General features: G+C 36.7%; 2 long non-coding RNA genes across 2 annotated transcripts in view; one reads left to right on the plus strand and one right to left on the minus strand.

Annotated features, from left to right (window-relative positions):
* The window catches only part of LOC103892992 (uncharacterized), an 88,838-nt gene extending 70,152 nt beyond the window's left edge, over window positions 1–18,686 (minus strand). The window contains exon 1 of the long non-coding RNA XR_008515946.2: window positions 18,034–18,686. This is a non-coding gene — a long non-coding RNA (uncharacterized LOC103892992). The remainder of the gene's footprint in view (window positions 1–18,033) is intronic.
* A 65-nt stretch (window positions 18,687–18,751) lies between these two features.
* On the plus strand, window positions 18,752–20,355 carry LOC103892993 (uncharacterized). Its single transcript, XR_008515947.2, has 3 exons — window positions 18,752–18,860; window positions 19,647–19,764; window positions 19,853–20,355. It is a non-coding gene; the product is annotated as an uncharacterized LOC103892993 (long non-coding RNA).
* The last annotated feature ends 3,071 nt before the right edge of the window (window positions 20,356–23,426 follow it).

Genomic DNA, 23,426 nt, shown 5'->3' on the forward strand with positions numbered 1-23,426 from the left:
TACCATATCTGAAGCTCCTTGAAAGTTAGCATATGTTCAGAACCTTAAAGGAATTTGATAAAGTTGGAGTAGCCCATTTAGGTTTGAAAAAATAAAAAATAATAAGAGCAAAAGAACTAGGGAGAATATGCCCATAGCCTTCCTACCTCATAAGTATTTCTTGTTGTTGAAGGCAAACACCAGCTAAACTCTGAAGCAAGGAGGAATAACCAGAAAATTAGATTCCTAATACCATTTCTCCCATCAAGTCTAATTATATGTCAATTCAAATATAAGGCATATTTTAATTGATCTTTAGATTCCATAAGGAAATTAAAGCATATTTACTTTTAATAAGTAATTATAATTTTCTCATATTAACATTCATTGCAAAGACCAAGGCTTAGCCCACATTGTTGGAATTAATAGGGGATATACAGGAAAAGAGCTTCTTAAACTACTATATACCTTTGTTAGGAAATATTGGGTTGCAAGCAAAAGAGACATACTTAAACCATCTTACATAAAAGGGAGACTTCATTTTAAGAATATTCAAGTTCATTGTGGTCCCAGGTACATCATGGAACCCAGAACCGGAAAAAGCAGAAGCACAGCCAATCCCTGTCTCCACTTTCTCTGAAACAGATGGAATTATCACTCTGCCTCACTCTACATGTCTTCTTCATGATTTTCTTCTTCTGCAAAGCAATTTCCCTGGGTCTATGTTCACATGATTATCAATACCTTGCTTATGTGATCCTTCAGTTTAAAATATCGATGGACTAACCAGTGTTTTTGAATCCCAATTTTAAATTGCTTGGTAAATAAACAATTTGATTGGCTAATCTTGGTCTGGGTCTACCACTACTTTGGTTCAACTCAAATTCTAGTTTTGCCTAGAAAGGTGGAGTCTTTGGCCACCTTCCTACATAGCAGGGGTCATGACACAAGACTTTCCAAAAACAAAGGAGAAATAAATGGAAGCTGGGTGGGTGGACACACCACCCTATCCAATAGAAGTGTGAATAGAATCCTAATCCATAAATTTAAGAAACTCTATGTCTTTTCTGAATTTTCACTCCTGACTTTCTGAAAAATGTTTAATTTTCACCTATTGATTCAGTAGAATGATAAATAGTATTCACTTCTACTCTCAAAATTCTCCCCATTTGAATGATAAATGTAGATGTAGCAGGTATGCACTTGAATCAAATTTCTCTTTATTTCAAGGTGGTGGTGTTGATAGAGTGGTTCAGTTGACTAATGTATGACATGACACCCTTCCGATGCAGCCATATTTAAATATACTTAAATCTGTATGGGAACCGATCTAGCAGCGGTGAACTAAAAATTAGTAGAGTTACAACTAATGGCACTGAGAAAGACATGAGAGTTACAGAAATAAGGGATTTCAGGGGAGAAACAGATTCAAACTATTAGAAGAGTGGGGAAAGACTCTTACTGTGAAAAGCTCTGTTGACGTTAAGGTCTGCTGGCTTTTTCTGAGCCCAGGACTCTCTGCAGAGACTTTTGGAGGAAGTGGTAAAGCAGCTGGTGAAAATCATAAGCTTGGAGCAATCTCCACTGAGTGAAGAAAAATGTTTTAAATGCATTTGCTTCACCTGATCCATTTGCTTCTACAATGGTCTCTATAATGAGATTTTCTTACGATTTCATAGAGATGGTCAACTCCCCCATTGCACAGGACTCAGGAAGTCTTTCTAGCATTTTTCCTAATTAGAGAACATACTGCCACCAACTGAATTGTTCATACTGATGGGGTCAACTACTCCTTTCACCTAATGCAACCTTTCCCTAGAAAGGTATTAAGTCATCATCAATAACAATGAAATCACCATATTCAGTAGCAAATGTTAAAGTGAATAATTTGGGTACAATTTACTTCTAATACAGGCAAATAAAAAATTTGCACAAGTTCGCTGTGGATTACATTTTTATTTCACTGTAGATATCAAATATAAGGAGTTGTCCTGAATCCCTCTGAGCTGGGTGAGATTTCTATCAGATAAGAAGCCAAATCTTAGTAAGGCTTATGCTTAAAACTATGCAAATAGAAAAGAACTTTCAATAATTAAATCTAATGAATACATGCAATCACTCTGAGAAACAAGCTGCATTTTCAAGTAGATTTGGACAAGAGACTTTGTGGGGACATTAGGATCCATTATCCCAGCACACTTGGGCTTTGAGAAGTCAAGCAGGAACTAGCCCTGTCCAAAGTCCTTCTCAAAACTGCTTTTATATGACCACTTCCTTTATTACTTTTACTTACTCCATTTATTATTTATTTATTAATTTTTGAGTTGGAGTCTCACTCTTGTTGCCCAGGCTGGAGTGCAATGGTGCTATCTTGGTTAAATGCAACCTCTGCCTCCCGGGTCCAAGCAATTCTCCTGCCTCAATCTCCCGAGTAGCTAGGATTACAGGCACATGCCACCATGCCTGGCTAATTTTTGTATTTTTAGTGGAGACGGGGTTTCACCATGTTGTGCAGGCTGGTCTCAAACTCATGACTTCAGGTGATCCACCCGATTCGGCATCCCAAAGCGATGGGATTACAGGCATGAGCCACCATGCCTGGCCTATTTACTCCATTTTTTAAATGTCTTCTTTAGCCCTCTAAGGAGAAAACAAGGGAACCACAGGTCCATGTCAGAAGCTATGGACTTGCCAAGGCTTTTCTACAATGTACATATGTGAAAAAAATCGCCAGAGCAGAAACATTCTGCATGTCCATTGACGTCAACTCAAACTGTACAAAGTTATCCAAAAATGAAAAATATATTTAAGGGATATATACAATAAATTACAGGTATCTTTTGTAACACCTGAAAGGTAAGTTGCCTCAGGATCAAATAGAATCTAGGATTGAAACACTGCAAAATTCTTTCTACTTTCTGGAAAGGTCAACCTCATACTCTCCTATGGCAAACTGGCTTCCTTAATGTGCTGGAAAATGCAATGGCTGCCAGCTCTCAAACATGACTTCCCACCCATTGTCAGAGAGGGATTGATTTATATTATCTCTAGATGCCCAAGCTCAAACATTCCAAGCATCAGCTATGATTGGTCCTCCGTGTGTCAGGTGCTTATCCTTGCACCATCAACTATAGTCTAATATGGAGGCTATAAGAGCATGGCACCCAGCATTGTGTTCACCATGATTGCATTAGAGTTAGGAGGTAAGACACTGGAGTATCTTCCCAAAAAATGCTCTGCTGGTTTCAGAAGGTGGAAGAAGTAGTGAGCAGACAATATTATACAAGTCCCTATAGCACAACAAGATTAAAAAAAAAAAAAAAGCTTGGAATACAAGCAACAGTTGGAGAAAAGAAGGAAAAAGAGAAGATCATCAATTCCTGAGTGAAATGTGTGGCAGATTCTGATGCATTCAGTTCCTAACAACATTTGTCTTTGTGGGCTACAACCACTGGCCTAGAAAAGAAAACAAGTATCTCTGGAGTCAGCAGGATGCAAGCTGGAAGAATTGACTAAATCAGCGCTTCTCAAGATCCTCCAGGCCATGGACAACGTCGAAGACAAACACTTCTGGCATCATCCAGCACACACATTCTTCAACTGTTCCTATTAAAATACTCCTCTTGAGCAAATGAACATACATAATTCTTTGAACAAAACATAAACAAAAATGTAATTCAGTGGTTGGGTGCGGTGGCTCATGCCTGTAATCCCAACACTTTGAAAGGCTGAGGCGGGAGGATTGCTTGAGGTCAGGAGATCGAGACCAGCTTGGACAACATGATGAAACCCTAGGTCTACTAAAAATACAAAAATTAGCTTGGCATGGTGGTTCAGGCCTGTAATCCCACCTACTTGGGAGGCTGAGGCATGAGAATCACTTGAACGAGGAAGGTGGAGTTTGCAGTGAGCCAAGATTGAGCCACTGCACTCCAGCCTGGGCCACAGAGCAAGGCTCTGGCTCAGAAAAAAAAAAAAAGAAAAAGGAGAAAAAAATGTAATTCAAACACAAAGTAATTTTTAGACATAAAAATTGATACTAGCCTATATAGATATTAATACTTAAGCCTACAAATGGGAGGTCACCATCCATGATCTCGGGTTTACCCAGGCATTCTATAGTCACGACCAGTCATTTTCAGAACAAATTATTAAGTTTCTCTGTAGTGTGTCCTTACTCCACACACACACACAAACACACACACACACACACACTCTCTCTCTCTCTCTCACATTACCCACTCCCAGGCAAACTAGATGTTTTGAATTGCTAATGGTGCAATTTAAGGCACTGTAGGTGGTATATTATAAGTTCCTTTCAAATATTGCAGGATGGACCTGTTAATGAGGGATTCTTCACAAGTTAAAAGAAGGAATCATTTCTAAAAAGCCCAGAGGAATTCCAGACTTCAAAGCTGCATTTTTCACTCTGTTTATAGTCATTAGGTCCCATGAACAGAAATTTAAAATCATAAGATACCAGAAGATAATGGGGATTTCTAATTTACTAAAGGAAAAATGTCTAGACTCTTTGTGATGTTATACTGCCATATCATGAAAATGAGGTAAAACAAAAACAATCATAAAACATTAAGGTGAAACAAAAGATCACTTAAATTATGGATTTTTAAAGTATGGATCCAGGTTAGCTAAGCTTCCCTTTTAACTACGACTTAGGCTTTTGGGGAGCCCCTGCTGAGAAATAGATGTCTTACTAGATATCTCAGAGTTACAACTAAGGTAGAAAGCATTTTGACATAATTATGCATGTTTGTATTTATAAAGAGGTATTTTTTATTATGCTTATTATTCGGTTTTCTCCTAGAGTAGGTGAGAAAACACTTTCTCAAGCTGTTTTCTTGATGCAAAAATATCCGTTGCACATCCAGAGATACACACACATCATCAGAAAGCAATATCTATGTGGCATCCGGTAATATGGTGTTTTAGTCTGTTTTCTGTTGCTGTAACATAACACCACAAACAGAGCAATTTATTGTTTTGAAAAATTAAGTGTATTTAGTTCATGGCTGTGGAGGCTGAGAAGTCCCAGAGCATGGTGCTGGCATTTAAAGAAGGCCCTCTTGTTGCATCGTAACACAGCAGAGGGGATCATAAGGTGAAAGGGCTCCCTCCTCCTCTTCTTATAAAGCCATCAGTCCCACCATGGGAGCCCCACCTTGATGACCTTATCTAGTCCTAATTACCTCCCAAAGGCCCTACCGCCAAATACTATCAATGTATGAATTTGGGGATTAAGTTTCCAACACATGAGATCTGGGGTATACATTCAAACTATAGCATATGGTGTTATCTGCCAGCTTCAGTCTTTTAGATTTCCTTTAGGATCATTGCAATCATAAGCATAAACCACAGACATCAGAATTCTCTTTGGGCGTTCTTATTATGTCTCTTATACAGAAAAGCAGGTAGATACAGAAAGAGGAATAATTATATATGGCTGCCTCCCTTTTCTCAAAATCACAAGACTTCGTCTCATTAAGTTTGTGGTGAAATTGTTTCCCTGTCAACTGGTAAATGGTTGTAATTACAGCAGAAAACCACCAGGTGGCAAAATGGCAAACTCACATGAATCCAGATAATAAAAGGGTCTTCCTTTCTTTGAGGGCTTCCTTCAAAAACCTTGGCCTGCGATGGCCTGGATTGCAGGGGTCCTATGATGTTGGCTAGTCGGTGTAATTGTCGGGCTTTTCCCTTAATCCATTTATGCCTGAGGTTGCAATTTTTTGAATTTTTGCAATTAGACCTTGGCGATGACCTTGAGCAGTAGGATATAAATAACTCCCTTGTGTTTAGCATTCCAATAAGGGAACACTAGCCATAATAAACCGTTCCAAAAATGTGTTCTAATGGCTCTCAAGCAAGGTCCACTTGCAGTGAAATAAACCAGAGGTTTGAATCATGCCTCGATATGAAATCATTGGAAAGAATATGGCGATGACATCCACAATGCCAGTAAATACGTTAGTATTTGGAGGACTCAAAAGGGTGGATCTGAGAGTGGGGAATGAATATACAAATCTCTAGCCTCTGGAATAGCATTATGTAAAAGCTCTGGAAAAGATGGTTTCTCAAAAATCCCATTTCCGTATTAAATCATCCTCTCATCTGGGCATTTGACTTCATAACTAATTTAAGTCTCTCTATTTGCAGTTGAAGCCCCTCTCCTTTCCTCCAGTTAACAGGAGGCTTTGAAAATGAAACATCTTTTAAAATTATTCACAAATATTCTGGTGGGACACCAAGCACACCACTTCCATATCAGATGCATTAACTTACTCATATTTTATGCATATAACTTTATATATCCATTATGAGGCAGAAAAATGATTCTGGAGATCTATGTGAATTACCTGTAACTTGAATCACAACCTAAATAATATCACTATTATTCAAGGTTTTTTACTGAATATGTTTTATTTCTGCTTTAAAAGCATATTATATTTGATTTAAATGGAGTAATAAAAAGAGAAGTATTCTGATATAACTCTATAAATCATCAATTTAAAAGAAGATCTTAAGATTTCCTTATTTCCTTAATTTAGCAAGTGATTTCCAAGCTGGTGTATCAAGATTAGTAGTAATATACAAAAATGGTAACATGGGCTAGTGAACCTCTTTCATTATTTGAAAAAGCAGAATAGAAACTGAGCAGTTACCAACAAGAAGCCTCTGTCAGATAAACTAAATTTTTTCTGCTCTGGTATAGAATTATATCAGCTCAACTGAATGTGAAATGATAATGACAATATTAATAATTAATGCTTATAATAACTAATGACAAAGATGATGCTGAGTCATTTAATATTTGCAGTGTTGCCACGAGTCAGGATGTTCTCATATTATACATAATGTAACTGAGGCTAACAAGTCTTTTATTCAGCAATTTGCATATGGTTTTAATGTTTCTAACAACTGAGCTTTACTATTATGAGTATTTTGGGAATAACTATCAGAAGCTCTGATAGTCATTGTGTATAAATTTACATAGATTTTCCAGTTTATCATTGCAAACATAACATTTCAGGGTAGTCATAAATATTGGTACATAAAATACATGAGTAAAATCTGAAAATGAATAGCTAATCTGGAAAAGTTTGGAAACCTCTGTTGTAGGCAGTGAAGACAAAGCCTTCAACGAAAAAGTGTTGATTGGTGAAACGTTTCCCAAATCTTCATACTGATTATTGAGCAGGTTAAAATATATATAGCTCTCCATATTACCTTTCATGCATAACAAGAATGGAAAAACCACAGACCTTCATAATAAGGAGCTCAGAATAGTAAGGATCCAACTCATGTTAGATATCATGGGGGGAGGCAGGGAATGGCTTATCTTTTCATTCTCATTCTCTTCAGCTTTTTCTTTTTTGTTCTGATTTTAAAGATGTTTTCATCAACTCATCTTCCACATATTCTTTTTAAAGGTTTTCTGCTAGGATCTTTCAAACTCTGAAATATCTTCTCAGTTTGTGAATGTTCATTTTTTACAGTATTTTGATTTTATAAGCACTGTATATGCTCTTTTTGCCTTCTAAGATATAGATATACATTTTGTTGAAATTTTCTTCTGTTTGCTGCACTTCCTTGATTATTAATGATTTGAGGCCTTTTTATATTTATTGGTCATTTTAAGATCTCTTTTGTGAAGTATTTTTTCAAGTCTAATGTCCATACTTCTACTAAGTTAAAAGGACTTAGGAATTACATCTCCTTTTTGCCGTTCTCTAGAATAGTATGCATGAATTTGATGCTAATGATGAAGCCACTTTATGCTTAGTTTTTAAATTGCAGATTCAATTTACTTAATAACTACAAGACCATATAAACTTTGATTTTTTACAGTTTCAGTTTTGGTAAGATATGCTTTTTTATTTTCCCATTTATTCTAAACTTTCATATTTATTTACAACATTTTACCATTTTTTGGTGTCTTTAAGATTGTTAGTAGCTTTTCATCTTTTTCATTAGTGCTATTTTTAGTGCTTTTCTCCTTTTTTCCTGTTACCAAGGGTTTATGGGTGTTGTCATTTTTTTCCCCAAGAATTAACTTTCAGTTTAGTTTATGTTAGCTTTATTTTCTATGTTACTATCTGCTCTTATTTATTCTATTTTCTGTCTTCTATTTTCTATCAGTTTTATTTTTCCTAAGTTCTTGAGATTATAGTCAGCATTCTGTCTTTACCAATTTCAAAGGGTTTAAATAATATAGAATATATTTTTAAACATAGTAAAATGCAGGTGAAATAACAAAAAGATACATTTTAAAGCTCCCTAAGTTTGGAAATGAAGAAGTTTATTTCTAGATAATTCATGGATAAAGGATGACACAACAATAGAAATTAGAAAATATTTGGCACTAAATTATAAGAAACATAGCATTTATTGAGACTTGTGGGATGTAGCAAAAGCCAAACTTATGCATAATGGGTAACACAAATGTAGATTTTTAAAAACTGGAAATAAATGACATTTTTTGATGTTCAAAGAATATATTCTATATGATTTTAATTGGTAGAGACAGACAACATGGGCCAGCATATGTTTATTTTTGGTAAATGGTTCTTATGTACCTAAAGTGAACACACATTCTGCATGCTATTGTGTGCAGCATTCTATATATGTCAGTTGAACCATTTGTTAATAATGCCCAAATTCATATTCTTAGGAATTATTTGACCTACTTCTTCTATCATGTGCTGAGGTGGGTTAAAATTCCCCACTATGTCTCCATTTACTTGGTTTTGGGGGTTTTTTTAAGTGGTGTTTTATACTTTCCTGGTGAAATAAACTATTTACCATTACAAAATATCTCTCTGTACATTAAAAAATTTACCTTCAAGTCTTTTTTTCTAATACCAATATAGATAGACCTTTCCTGGGGCTAGTGTTACTTTTTATTTTTGGCATAGTCTTTTGTGTGTGTGTGCTTACTATCAATTTCTCTGTTTGTTTGCATTTAAAGTGTGGCTTTTAGAGTCAAAATATAGTTGGTCTTTTTAACTTTTTAATATTATCTAACACTCAAACCTTTACTTGGGGTGTTTTTTCTATTTACATGCAATGTAGTCTTGTCAAATATATTTAGGATTAAGATTTTCCCCTCACTATTTACTTCTTATTTTCTTGACTATTCTATGATTCTTTGCTTCCTCTTTTTGTTTGCTGTCTTTTGGATTAGTTTTTTGTTTCTTTGTTCTATTTCATTTTTTCTACTTCATTAATTTGGTAGTTACGTTTTTTAAGCTATTATTTTAGTGTTTACTCTAGATTTTGCTAAATGCATTTTTGATGTATCAAGTCTAACATAAATTAGTACTTTTATCACTTACCAAATAATGTAGAGGTGTTACAACATTTAGCTCCAAATACCCTATCCTAAGTTATATGCTATTGCTGCAGTATATTTCAATTCTAAACACATTTTAAGCCCATAAAATATTATGATTTATAGCATCAATGTTCACTTATTGATACTTATTTGCTATCTCTATTGTTCATTTTTCTCACTTCTGTTTATTAGCTTCAAATTTCCTTTTGAACAGGTTTACCAATGAAAAAATCTCTCACTTTTTGTTTTTCCTAATAATGCTGCATTTCATTTTTACTTTAGCTTCAATTCATCTCCATCCCTGATTGGATTAATTTGACTGGTCTTTACTAATAGGCTAACTTAGCCTTCTCAAAGCATACATATATTCTACCAGGATGATAATATGATCTTTCATAGCCTCCTATTAATACTATAGTTTCTTACATATAAAATATTCTGAACTATGGGAAGAGACAGGATCAAATGGAACAAAACTAAGAGAAACATCTGACAATAGAGACAGACCCACAGGGGATAACAATGAAGTAATAAGAAACCAGTTTTAAAATATGTTCAAGAAAATAAACCAGTGGAAGAAAATAAATTGCAGATTGAGAATGTTAGGCTGAGAATTGGAAGTTATAAAGAACTGATAAAATTCTAGAGCGGAAAAATAAATTGAGAACTCAAAGACTAGATTTAACAAGAGAGCAGACACTCCTGATGAAATGAATTAAACTCAGAAAGGCATGTGATGAACAATAGAAAAAGGTACATAGGAAACACCAGACATGGTAAAATCATCTAAAACCTGGGTAATTAGAGCCCCAGAAGAACATAAGAGGGGAGTAAAATGGAAAAGTGATATTCGAACAGATAATTACTCAAGTTTTCCCAAACCAACAAAATTGCACCAAACCATGGATTTAAGAATCACTACATAATCCAAATAGTTTTAAAGCAAAACCGAAACAAGAAACCTAAGAACGAATAGTTGGATTATTAAAACCCCAAGCAAAACCAAAACAGAAACCTAAAAATGTTGTAGAAAAATTATAGAAATTCAATGCAGAGGAAATCTAAGTGCAGCTAGAGGGGGAAAAAAAGAAAAAGTGATAGCAATAAGACTAACAGCTACTTCTCAACAGAAACAATGTAACCTTGAAGACGATATAAGCATATTTGTAAAAAGTGCTCCAAAAATATCACTCTTGACCTAAAATGTAATACCAAGTAAATATTGTATTCTAACAAAGGGGTCAGAAAAATGTGATTCACAGGCAAAATCCAGGGTGTTATCTGTTTTTGTAAGCAAAGTTTTTTGGGGGCAACAAGCCTAATTATGCTCATTCATTTACCTATTACATGTGAATGCTTTCATGCACTAGAGTAGTTGGAATATTTTGACCCCAAAAGCCTAAAAGATTTACCATTTGGCTCTTTCAGGATATTTTATATGTAAGAAACTATAGTATTAATAGGAGGCTATGAAAGATCATATTATCATCCTGGTAGAATATATGTATGCTTTGAGAAGGCTAGGTTAGCCTATTAGTAAAGACCAGTCAAATTAATCCAATCAGGGATGGAGATGAATTGAAGCTAGGTCTTAATCTTGTCAAGGACCGGTCTATTTCTAGATTACTTTATTTTTTATTTATTTTTATTTTTTTTTGAGATAGAGGAGTCTCAGTCAGTCACCCAGGCTAGGGTGCAATGGCGTGATCTCGGCTCACTGCAACCTCCGCCTCCAGGGTTCAAGCTATTCTCCTGCTTCAGCCTCCTGAGTAGCTGGGATTACAGGTGCACACCACCACACCTGGCTAATTTTTGTATTTTTAGTAGAGATGGGGTTTCACCATGTTGGTCAGGCTGGTCTTGAACTCAAGACCTCATGATCTGCCTGCCTCTGCCTCCCAAAGTGCTGGGATTACAGACATGAGCCACTGCTCCCAGCCTACTCTTATTTCTAAAGAACAACCCTTTAGGGCCCCAATCCAAAGCCGCTCACATCTTCTTTGTGGGCCTCTAGCACTAAATTTTGTCCCCTTAGTGCTATGAGTATATTGAAAGCTCACCTCATTCATAACTGACAAATGTTTCTGGAGAAGAGGTCAGGGAATTATGGCCCATTCATCAAATCTGTTTTTATCCATAAAATTTAACTGAAACACAGCCATATCCATTTATGTAATATTGTCTACGGCTACTTTGGGTGCTACAATGGCAGAGTTGATCAGTTGTGCCAGTGACCAAATGGCCTACAAAATCAGAAACAATTACTATCTAGCCTTCTACAAAATAGAATCTCTGTGAGGAAATAGGTCCAGAAGTCCCGAAAATGTTCCTGGATTGGATTTAGACCTCATAATCATTTACCTTAGCAGCTCTCTGATGCATTCAAACATAATTTCTAAAAGTTCTGCCTGCCTTTCTTAGGTGTTCTCAACGAGAGACTTATTCCAAAATACGTAGTACACCATTACTGGAAAGAGAACACCTGTGAGTCTGTGTTTGAGTCATTACAATCCTCAATGCAAACTCTGCATACGTGAATATAAACAAGGATCTGTTTGACCAATGAACTTCCCAGAAATATTGGCTAGCTGAGTTCTTTTATTAGTAAATTCTCAAATTCTCACTGTCCAGAGATAGTTTCTTTTTGACTTTTTAGTTTTTCCAGAGAGTCATCCCCTTTGCCCTGTTCAGGAGCTGAGCTGGGGAAAACTGGGGAGGTGAGGCATTCTAAAAGCCCCTGTATCACTGTTGAATTGTTGTCTTGATTTCAATATTATGCTTCATGTCTGCCTTCAGGTGCTTATGTCCCCAAATCTAGAACCCACAAGATACACTGTCTGTGTAGAGAAAACTTCTATTTCTGTTAATACAGGAAGCGGTTAATTGTGTTGCTTGAGATGAGGACACGAGAGGACTTAATTGCTTTTTGCTGAGACTTAGAACCTCTTATTTTTAATACTATTCTGTGCTCCCATGTTCAAAGGTTTCTGCCGTGTTAAACTCCTAAGTGTTTCTGGGGTTTCATGTGCAGTTAAATGTGAACTTTCTTCCCTCTTTCAAGTCAGTTGCCTTGCCACTTGTCCGTTTGCATTTCCAATATCAAAAATTGTAATTGGAATCTTTATCTAGTACTGCCACTTTCCCTGTTCTTTAGCTCCTTTTAGATTTATGCCTGTTTTATTTTTATTACTATTTTAGTGAGTTTCTTGATTAAGCAGACATAAAAACGTATGTTCACTTAATCATGTTTAACTGGAAATTCCTAATTCTTTACTATGAAGGTCACATGCCTTAAAATACACCATTATAATTCCATTAGGCATAAACTGTTCATTGTTTTTGTAATGGAAATAGCAATAAAGCAAACTATACTACTCTACAGCCATAATAATAAATGCGTGTAAAAAACAGCTTAAGACATCTTTTAAAAAATTAGTTAAGAAGGGTATTCAAGCATTCATAATAAAATGACTCCCCCCATATTTTGTTTCTTTAACATGGAGTATTAAGTTTCTATTGCTGTACAACAAATTACTACCAAGTTAGCCACTTAAAACCACAGTTTATTATCTCACAGTCTCTGTGAGTCAGGCATCTGGGCATGGCTTGGCTGTTTCCTCTGCCTAAGAATCTCATGGGGCTGCAATCCAGGTCTCAGCAGAGGCTCAAATGGAGAAGTAGCCACTTCCAAACCCCTCTGGGTTTTTGGTAAAATTCATTTATTTGAGGCTACAAGTCTGAGGGCTATAGTTTCTTGCTGGAGGTCGCTCTCAGCTTATACAGGCTCCTATAGTTCTTTACTATATGGGCTTCTCTAGCATGGCTACTTACTTCATGTTGGCTTGCTTCTGCAAAACCAATGAGAGGAAATTGTTCTAGTGGGTCTTCAAGCAAGATAGAATCTTATGTAATAACAATCATGGGAGGGGCAGCCCATCACCTTTCATATTCTACTGTTTAAAAGCAAGTCACAGGGGCTGGGACTACACAACGGCATGAACACTAGGAAGTGAAGATCATGGACGCCACCTTAAAGTCTGTCCACCACACCAAGCTTAAAGTCATGATGATAATGATGGGTTGTAACTACATTGTTCTTATAAGGCTTTACATCTTTAAAATGTCTCCACACACACACTTTTTTTTCTATGAATACATGTGTAAGAGGTGTCAACCCAAATTTAGGCTGTGTTTTGTCTAGAATTCAAGGTCTTAATGCAAACTCAGAGAATTAGTCAGGTAGAACCCATAAGGCACCATTTATATTTATATTAAGGAAGAAAGGGCCTTCTGATAAATAAGAGACACAGGGCTTGGTTTGAAGATAATTAGGCAGCACTGATGAGATTGCATAATTTGTTTTTTGGGTTTTTTTTTTTTTTTTTTTTTTTTTTTTTTGAGACAGGCTCTCACTGTGTCACCTAGGCTGGAGCTCAGTGGCACGATCTCAGCTCACTACAACTTCTGCTTTCTGGGCCCAAATGATCCTCCCACCTTAGCCTCCCGAGTAGCTGGGACTACAAGCATGTGCTACCATGTGCAGCTAATTTTTGTATTTTTGTGTAGAGACAGGATTTCACCATGTTGCACAGGCTGGTCTCATACTCCTGGGCTCAAGCAATCTGCCTGCCTCAGTCTCCCAAAGTTCTGGGATTACAAGTGTGAGCCCCTACACCCAGCTGAAATGGCATGATTTTTTAAATAGCACAGCAATGTCAATCAAACTATCTCATAGCCTCAGGACCAAATAACAGGTTTAAGGAATGTCAAAGAAGAGTGAAAAACCAAAAAAAAAAAAAGAGAGAGCTCTTTTTTTCCCACAATTTCTTTAGGACATTTAAAATGTGAGACATCAGCAATTACAACATTGGTAGTGGTGATGAAGATGTCACTGAAACAGCAACATTAGGATGGTGACTATATTGGTGGCCACCCTTGTAGCACCTCCACATTAGACATCAGTATCTTTGAACAAATATCTGTGCCATCAGTCTTGGGTGTCAACACCCCCATGTGGACATCAGCAGGAACAAAAAGAACAGCCTGACTGGTGGGCTCAAATATTCCTTGCTACTTATTAGCATGGCAATTATCAAAGGCAAAGTATTCTAAAAAAAGGAGAGAGTAATCGCAGATACCAGAGTCAACATGGGAGCTAATTGTTGATGCAACTCAACAATAAGAATAGTCCCATAATACCATCTGAGAGGAACTTAAGTCAAATTACAGTTGCATAGATCAGCGTAACAGAAAAAAAGATTTAATATCTTACTCTTATCCTTCCTGCTAATATTTCTTGGGAAGAATGCGTTATATAAGTGATCTCAATTACTGCTTATAGTCACACTGTGAGGTAAATATTTTCACTCTGATATGGTTTTTATTTGTGTCCCCGCCCAAATCTCATGTTGAATTGTAATCCCCAGTGTTAGAGAAGGGACCTGGTGGGAGGTGGGAGGTGACTGGATCATGGGGGCAGATTTCCCCCCATGCTCTTCTCATGATAGTGAGTTCTCACAAGATCTGATTGTTTAAAAGTGTATAGCACCTCCCTCTTCCCTCTCTTTCCCCTGCTCCAGCTATGTAAGACATGCCTCCACTTTGCCTTCTCCCATGATTGTAAGTTTCCTGAGGCCTCTCCAGCCATGCTTCTTGTATAGCCTAATACACACTCCTATTCTCATTTGACAGATAAGAAGACGAAATTTCAAGCAGGATGAAAAATTTGTTCAATGAAACACAGTTATTAAGTGGCTGACCTAATAAGTGTTATGTATAAGTGACTCATCCCCTGTAGCTTCTGGGACTCAACTTTAGGATCATCGTCACAAGCAGCCTGGAGCTAGCCATATTTGAAGAGCTAGGAAGGAGGCACAGTGATTGACAATCTCCTTTCTCCTCAACTAGAATGTCATTTCCTTTTTTAAAACTAATTTAAATCCCACCTACTTTCAATTGCTTGTCTAAAATAAAACCCAACTCCTCTCTTAAAGACTTTAAAAATATTATATAGCAGAGTTCATCTTTTCTTTCTTCAGAGAAATCATCATGAAAACATGTTTTCAGGACATTAATAACTTGATACTCACAACAAATGTTTAAATTTGGAAACAAAGAATTCGTAACTACGTTGTATATATATATGAAGAAAATAAGCCTCAGAGAATTTCAAGAGCCCATCCAGGATAATCTGCTTCAGAGCCATGGTTCTCAAAGTACGTCAGATCTCCAGAGTAGGTCTGCAGTGGGAGCCAAAATTTTGCATTTCTAACTTGGTCCCAGGTGATACTTGTGCTGGCACTGCTAGTCTACACTTAACTCTATTCACTTTTTTGTGTTTTCTTAGGATAAAGAAAATACTTAGAAAATGAGATTCCTGTGTTTCTGGCTTTCATGTAAGAATTTTCTCTGAAAAAAGAAGCATAGACATTTAGAAATTTTGTATTCTTACATTTTTATAGATAAACTCATTGGATTATCTGTTTTTCATCTTGGAACACATTATCAACATTTTCTTTAGAAGATGTACAGGACAGGTGGCTTTCAGTGGGAAGAAAATGTCCTAACTAAAAACCTCAAGGAAGATAGGGCGTGTGGAAATAAAGACCATCCAAATGAGAACGAACATAAGATATGTATTCAGAGCTTGCTACAGCAAGGGCATCCATGCCACCACTTCAACTTGTCAGAGACTGAAAGGCAGACAAAGCAGTGGAGAAGCTTTAGAGTGGAGAAAAGGAAAGGTGTTAGGTATGTTTTAATTGAGGTCATTGTCATGACAGCACGGGAGTCAATGGAGGTAGGCTAGCAAAGAGTGAGACATCTTATGTGATTGGTTTGGGGATCACATTTAGCTTTCTCTGGTTGGTTCTGAATTGGAAAAAAGAAAAAAAAAAAAAGATGAAAAATAAGGAGGCTGGCAGTTGTTGACCAAATCGTGACCATTCTGGACCAATCTTAAGAGATTGTAACTGGTTTCCTGCAATGGTTGCTGCAGAGTCTGTGGGCCAGAGTTCTGTTTATTACACATAGACTGACCATTGTCTGTTTCTAATTCAGTTTCTCAAGAGCTTACAAGGATGTCAGCAAAAGCAAGCCATCTCTGACTCCACAGTCAACTTATCCACTAGGCAGACGTGACCTACTGTAAAAGGCCCATGATACTTTTAGGGACCTATAAGAACATTTTAATTTATTTTAAAATCAGAAAAAAAATGAACTTACAGATTTTTAAATGTTTTAATGCATAATGTCAACATATTTATCCCAACTCAGAATTCTGAGACTGTAAATGTTGTATATGATATGGTTGGTAAAGATTGTGTATTCATAGGAGGAAATGAGAAGGAGGTTTGGAAGAAAGAAGTTTATCATACTCAAAGGTCCCAGAGACGAGACATCTCATGCTATGCAGGGACACAGAGAAAGCATGGGTGTCTGTCAGAAGGCAGAAAGGAGCAAAGAGAAAGCACTGGACCACAGGCTTTATTGGGTTTTCCATAGGAAAAACAGGGCAGAGCAAACGGTTTAGAACTGAGCTTGCTTTAAAAATTCTGGCTGGGCTTTGGGCTATAGGGATGGCCTCTACTTGAGTGACACTTGGCCCTGGGATAATTTAAGGCAGGGCAAACATTGGCTTAGTGTGTGAGAGTTAGATAAGGAAGTAATTAATGGATTGGTTGGTTTGCATATGAAAGGCCTGCATTCATAGGCAAATTGTTATTATCTTTAGGAATTAGCTAGCCCTGGGAGGAGGAGTTTCTCCGTGGTCTACAAGGCTCCCAAATGCCAGAGCAACAAGAATATAGATAATAATAAAATATTATAAATTCAGTATTGGCCCTGTGAAGAATCGATGCCAAATAGACAAATACAGAATCTAAGAAAACACAATTAGAACATTAAGTCATGAAATACAATTTTTAATATTTTTGTGGATGAAGAGGTCCAAGAAAGCCATAATGCAGCCCTTCTTGGCTGCAGTCTGTACAAAAGTTGGGTTCAGTGAGGGGTTTAATGGTGTGGGAGAAAAACTTCCAAGCAGATAAGGTTGAATAAAGTGGCACCACAACTCATAATCACTGCCCCTCTGGGTTCATAAAACCACCTTCCTTATTTGTTTTGTTGATCTTATTTGTTTTGTTGATCTGCTCCTGGTACTTGTTCCTGAAAATTGCCTTTAGCATGTAGACACTGATTTTCTGGCCTTTATGTAGTTCTGGTTCTCAGGCTTCTTTCTTAAAGCCAACCCTGACCTTTGTCTTGACATTACTGCCCTGGTTACCGCAGTAATGTGCTGAACACATAATACCAAGAATAATGAGTATTTGTGTTTGCTTTTTTTTTTTTAAACAGAACCTAAAATGTTCTCAACTTGCACTTATAATTTTATTAACTACTCAACAAATGATATTTATTATTACCAAAGAGAATACTAAATTACATTAATTTTTATTATATGCTTTATGATTTGTATTAACTATTATACATTAATACAGTTAGGAATATATACTGCTACAAACAAGCATAATGGAGATTTTTTTTGAGAAGTTTTGTATTTTATTATGTGTTCCTCCATTTAATTTGAATTATATTGCTTTCATATTATAGCTTATCTGGTCTTTCTGTTTCATGATATACATAGAATATCAGTTCTAAATTACTAAAATATTTAAGGAAAATATTTAGTTCAGCCACCGTACCTCACTGTGGTCACAAAACTTTATTCATTGACTGAGGTCTTGAAAGTCACCATCTTCTTGTTTTTTTCTTGCAGAAGAAATGTCAAGTTATACTTCTTTACTCTTCAGGTTTCAGAGAATATTTGTTTTCAGATAACTAGCTTGGAGTTTACCCTTCAGATATTCAAATAAACACAGCACCATTTTCAACCTTTCAACTTTCTTCTCAAAAACTTTCAGGAGCTCAGCAGCAGAAAGTCACCAGTTTTTGGAGAAAGAACTTGAATACTTTAAATGTTCTTAAAGTTTTGAAATCACCAAGGCCACTGTGTAGAAAGGATTACTGATTCTTTCTATAGAAAATTGCAATTTGCAGTCAATCCCAATGGGGCAATGAGTGAGGGTAGCGAAGAAAGAAAAAAAATATTATGACTTTATCTCAATGAACTATTAAGAAAGTGTTCGAGACATACCACTAGCTAAAAAAATGATTTTAAGAAAAATAGACAATTGTCTTCATCAAAAATTTCTTCCATGCAATAAGATTACAGAAAGAGAAAGAGGAAGGTGAGTAGATGAGGCAGATTAGAAAGTAGGTAGTGTAAATAACATTATATGGTTCCTCAATACCTTAGCCTCCCTTATTTATCACTGATAGAACCTTGATCTTGTTCAGAGTTCTTCTGTCCCCAAGCAATGAATCACAACTCATCTGGCCCATTATGACAAGCCTGTTCTCTGTCAGGCTGCCTTGGAGCTAGGGTCGGCCAACTGAGTTCTTCTGCATTTAGGGGGCTGACTGCAGGAAGGACTTCTAGGAAAGGTTTTGCTTTCCTGGAATTAATGAGGTCAAGTAGAGTGACTCTCCACTCCTTTCTTATCTTCTACCAGCTTTTTGCTTTGAACAGTGGACCCAGTGCTTATGGCTGCATCACCATTTTCATTACCAGTTCAAGAACAACAGAAGCTAAACCACTAACAGTGGCAACCTAACTCAATCTTGTTATATAATTACAGAAATGATTTCCTTGTTTTTAAAGCCTTTATAAGTCAGGAATTTTTAAAACTGGCATTCAAATATATTTCTAATTAGTACAATGTAGCCTCATCTCAGTTCAGTTATGTCAGCCGCACGTCTATATTGGGCATCTGAATAACATTTAAGAAAGTTTAATTGCTTAATTTTGAAAACACTATATATGGCAAAATCTATGTTGTCCCAAATTTGCTTACCTAAAACTCAATGCATTGACAAAGCCAACAAAATAAACAAAATGCCACTAATATGTGTTGTTATTACGGACTGGAGGAAGAGAGATTGCAGGCAGTGGTTGGAGACTTGGTTCAGATTATAATGGGTTAAGGAATAAATGGATGCTGAGAAAGTGGAACCAACGTATGAGCTTTTCCCTCAAGAAGTCTGGAGGTGAAGAGAAAGAGGTGAAGAGAAAGAGAAAATGGTGCAAAATTGAGGATTCTGTTATTTGGGGAATACAGAAAATAGGTTTCTAGTTGAGGGGAAATTGCAGTGGATAGGAAGAAAGAATGAATCACGAGGGAGGAAATGATCAATGGAGTAAGATCCAACTACCACGTATGCCAGGCTTTATTTTATTTTATTTTATTTTTAACAGGCTCTCACTCTGTTGCCCAGGATGGAGTGCAGTGGCACAATCACTGCTCACTGCAGCCTCAATTTCCCAGGCTCAAACGACCCTCCTGCTTCAGCCTCCTGAATATCTGGGACTATAGGTATGCATTACCACACCTGGTTAATTTTTTCTATTTTTTTGTAGATACAGGTTTTTGTAGATACAGGGTTTCTATTTTTTTTTTGTAGATATCTTGCCCAGGCTGGTCTTGAACTCCTGGGCTCAAGTCATCTGCCCACCTTGGCCTCCCAAAGTGCCTGCATTACAGGTTTGAGCCACCATGCCCAGCCCCAGATGTTCTAGTTCTTGAAGACTCTGCCAATATTTTAGAAACTGAAATACATCATATAAAAATAAAATATGCAAATAGAGGCCAGGGAGGTAAGATATTACATATTTTTAACAACACACAAATGCAGACATGCAAATTTACAGTACTTTCTTAGAAAGTATTCAAGATAAAGTAATAAGAAAGTTTTTTTAAATCCACACTATAATTTAACGTAGGAATATTTTCTACAAATAATAACAAGTCTGACAATATGTTCATAATATCCTCTTTGAAGAACTTTTTAGACTTCCTTTCTACTGGAAAACTTTTAACTTTGAAAACCACAAGTAATATTTTTCTTCCTGAAACCTCTGCAGTGGTAGCAATGCATTGAAGTTTGATTAAAAGGTCAGTTAATGCAAACATAAATCCCTTAAAATATTTAGAGCACACAAGTTTCAACTCATCTTGTATTTATAAGACAACATTTTAAAATGAATATCTCTTAAGAATGGAGGCTATTATGTTGAGCAATGCCTTCCTTTCCCAATAGAGTATTAGACAAGCTGAATATATAAATCTGCTTTATGTTACTATATTAATGGCTGATGTTCAATGGACTTTTGGTATTAGGGCTATAAATATCTGACAAAGAAATAAACGTCATGTGGAAGGAAACTGACTATAACGGAAGGAGGTGCTCTGAATAGGCCTCCACGGAATTATCTGCTCAATCTTTGAGACTTTGTTTTGGTGTTGTTACTTTTGAGAGTGTAATGATTTTTCTTATGTGGTTGGTGCTTTGAAAGGACTTCAGGGGTGAACCTGTGTTCTCATCATCCACACTGGTGGCTATCATCAAGCTTGTTGTTAAAGCTTATGTGTAATGTTGACCCATAATTCAATTTAAAAATGTTAAACTAACAACAATGAGGTTGATTTTTTTTTTTTTTTTTTTTTTTTTGAGACGGAGTCTCGCTCTGTCCCCCAGGCTGGAGTGCAGTGGAGCGATCTCGGCTGATTGCAAGCTCCGCCTCCCGGGTTAACGCCATTCTCCTGCCTCAGCCTCCTGACTACAGGCGCCCGCCACCACGCCCGGCTATTTTTTTTTTTTTTTTTTTAATTTTTAGTAGAGACAGGGTTTCACCATTTTAGCCAGTATGGTCTCGATCTCCTGACCTCGTGATCCACCCGCCTCGGCTTCCCAAAGTGCTGGTATTACAGGCGTGAGCCACCGCACCCGGCCGATGAGGGCGATTTTTATGACCCTCCTCCTCCCCCAATAAAGTGTGTCCACATATTTCATTTTGTCTGTCTTGAAGTTTACAGGTAATCATTAATCACAATATACAAGCTCACTCTTTTCTTTCTTCCCGTCTTTCCTTTCCTCCATCCCTATCTCTGCACTTCTCATTCGAATATGGAAAGAAATATTTACCACCACCTACCATACATTGATGTTTAGGAAGACTAAAGCTGGAATTAAAATCCTCAGCAGGGGTTCCCATAATGAATAATGTGAGGGTTTCTCTGGTGTGTGTGTGTGTGTGTGTGTGTGTGTGTGTGTGGTTTTCGCTTTTTCATCCTTACCATCCTTTCATCACTCAAGGAGCCATATTTCATATTCTATTTGCATAAGTGAGGAAAACATTAAACAATTCCTGAAGATACAAGTAATCAAGTGTTATACCATGAAGTTCTAATAATAAATATTAAAGATAGGGCAGTAAAACAGTACAAAGAAGAGCTTTGTAGTGAATATAGAACTTGTCCAGGTTCTTGGACAATACGTCTGGTTAGAGAGGTGGCAAAGCGCAGAAGATTAAATACATTAAGGACTCCGTTTCTTCCTGTTAGTTTACTGGTCATTCCTGCCATGAGAAGATGATAGAGAATATCACCACAGTGTGGCTTTCTTCTAAGGCAGCATGATTTCATGCAGAGGATCTAAAATGGGGACCATGTGCTGGGCTGCAAAAGGGCTGTGCAGTGCCTAAAATGTTATGCAAAATTTTATAAAGGTAAGCATTTGTTTTCTGGAGAAGGATACACCCAATAGAACACTGTTTATGAAAATGTGATCTAATTACATTATACTCCAGCATCTCTCCTTTATAAAGTACAGAAAACTAAGGTCTATTCAAGTGCAATGTTTGGTCTATTGTCATAGATAATAAATAATTGGCCCTGGATCACCCCTAGATCTCTGTTGTTTCATCGATGCATACTCATACCCACAACTTCATTTGGTGGTACATCTGCTCCGGGTCATTGCATTAGTTTCTTAAGACCACTGTAACAATGTACCAAATATCAGGCAGTTTAAAGTAACAAAAATTTATTTTCCCATAGTTGTTGAAAACAGAAGTCTGAAATTAATGTGTCAGTAGGGCACTGCTCCCTCTGAGACTCTGGGCAGATCTCTTTTTTGCCTTTTTTTAGCTTCTGCTGATGCTCGTCAAACCTTGGCATTCCTTGACTTGCAGCTGCATCACTCCAGTCTCTCCCTGTGCCATTATATGGCGTTTTTCCCTGGGCGTCTCTGTCATCACATGACATTTTCCTCTTCTTATAAGGACTGTAGTCATATTGAATTAGCGTTTATCCTAATAACTTTATATTAACTTAGTTATATCTGAATATCCAATAAGGTCACATTCACAGTTACTAAGAGTTAGGAGGTAAGCATATCTTTTGGAGAGAGACAATTAAACTAAATATTTTTCTCCATTTCTCTCCTTAAAATAACTCTTCCCCTCTGTTTTCATAAAGCTATTATTCCAAAAATAATTGAATTCATTCTGCTAAAACTCCATCAACTGAAGTTAAGGTCGATCATTTTTCTAAGTCATCAGCAAATCATTCTGAATTCTAAGAGAGTATGATGTGCCATTGTTCTACATTTTGAACTGTAGCCAAACTTGGAGAGCCACTAAATGGACTCCCATATGTTGACTCTGAATCATTCATAAATAGTCTCTTGAACTGCCACACGACTGACATCTGACATAAATAAACCACCACATTTTTCTGGCTTGTTTATGAGCATGTCTTGGGGAGCAAAGTCAAAGCCTTCCTGAAGGAAAGATATATTACACCTATTGCTTTTCCCATCTACAAAGCTAGTGACTCTGTCACAAAAGAAAATTAGATTGGTCTGACATTATTTCTTCCTATGGCCAACTTGACTGTTCTCCAATCCTCTTCACTAGTTTAGGGATCCAAAGAGTAAAAACACACCTAGATATAACATTCTGCTTAAAATGTAAGACTTGCCCAAATTTTATGCACTATCTCCTTAAAATATAGCTATTTTGACCCTCTTGGATAAATGGGAATTTTTGGCCTGTTTGGTCTTGATAAGAAACTTTACAATACTCATAGAAAATTGCAAATTTCAGACAATCTTGCTCCACAAAAAGAACCCATCACTTCAGCCTGTTATTTCTTTAAATTCCCCTGAAACTCCTTGAGACCATTTGTTGAACTGT

The sequence above is a fragment of the Pongo abelii genome, chromosome 17, assembly GCF_028885655.2.
Source record: "Pongo abelii isolate AG06213 chromosome 17, NHGRI_mPonAbe1-v2.0_pri, whole genome shotgun sequence".
NCBI lineage: Eukaryota > Metazoa > Chordata > Mammalia > Primates > Hominidae > Pongo > Pongo abelii.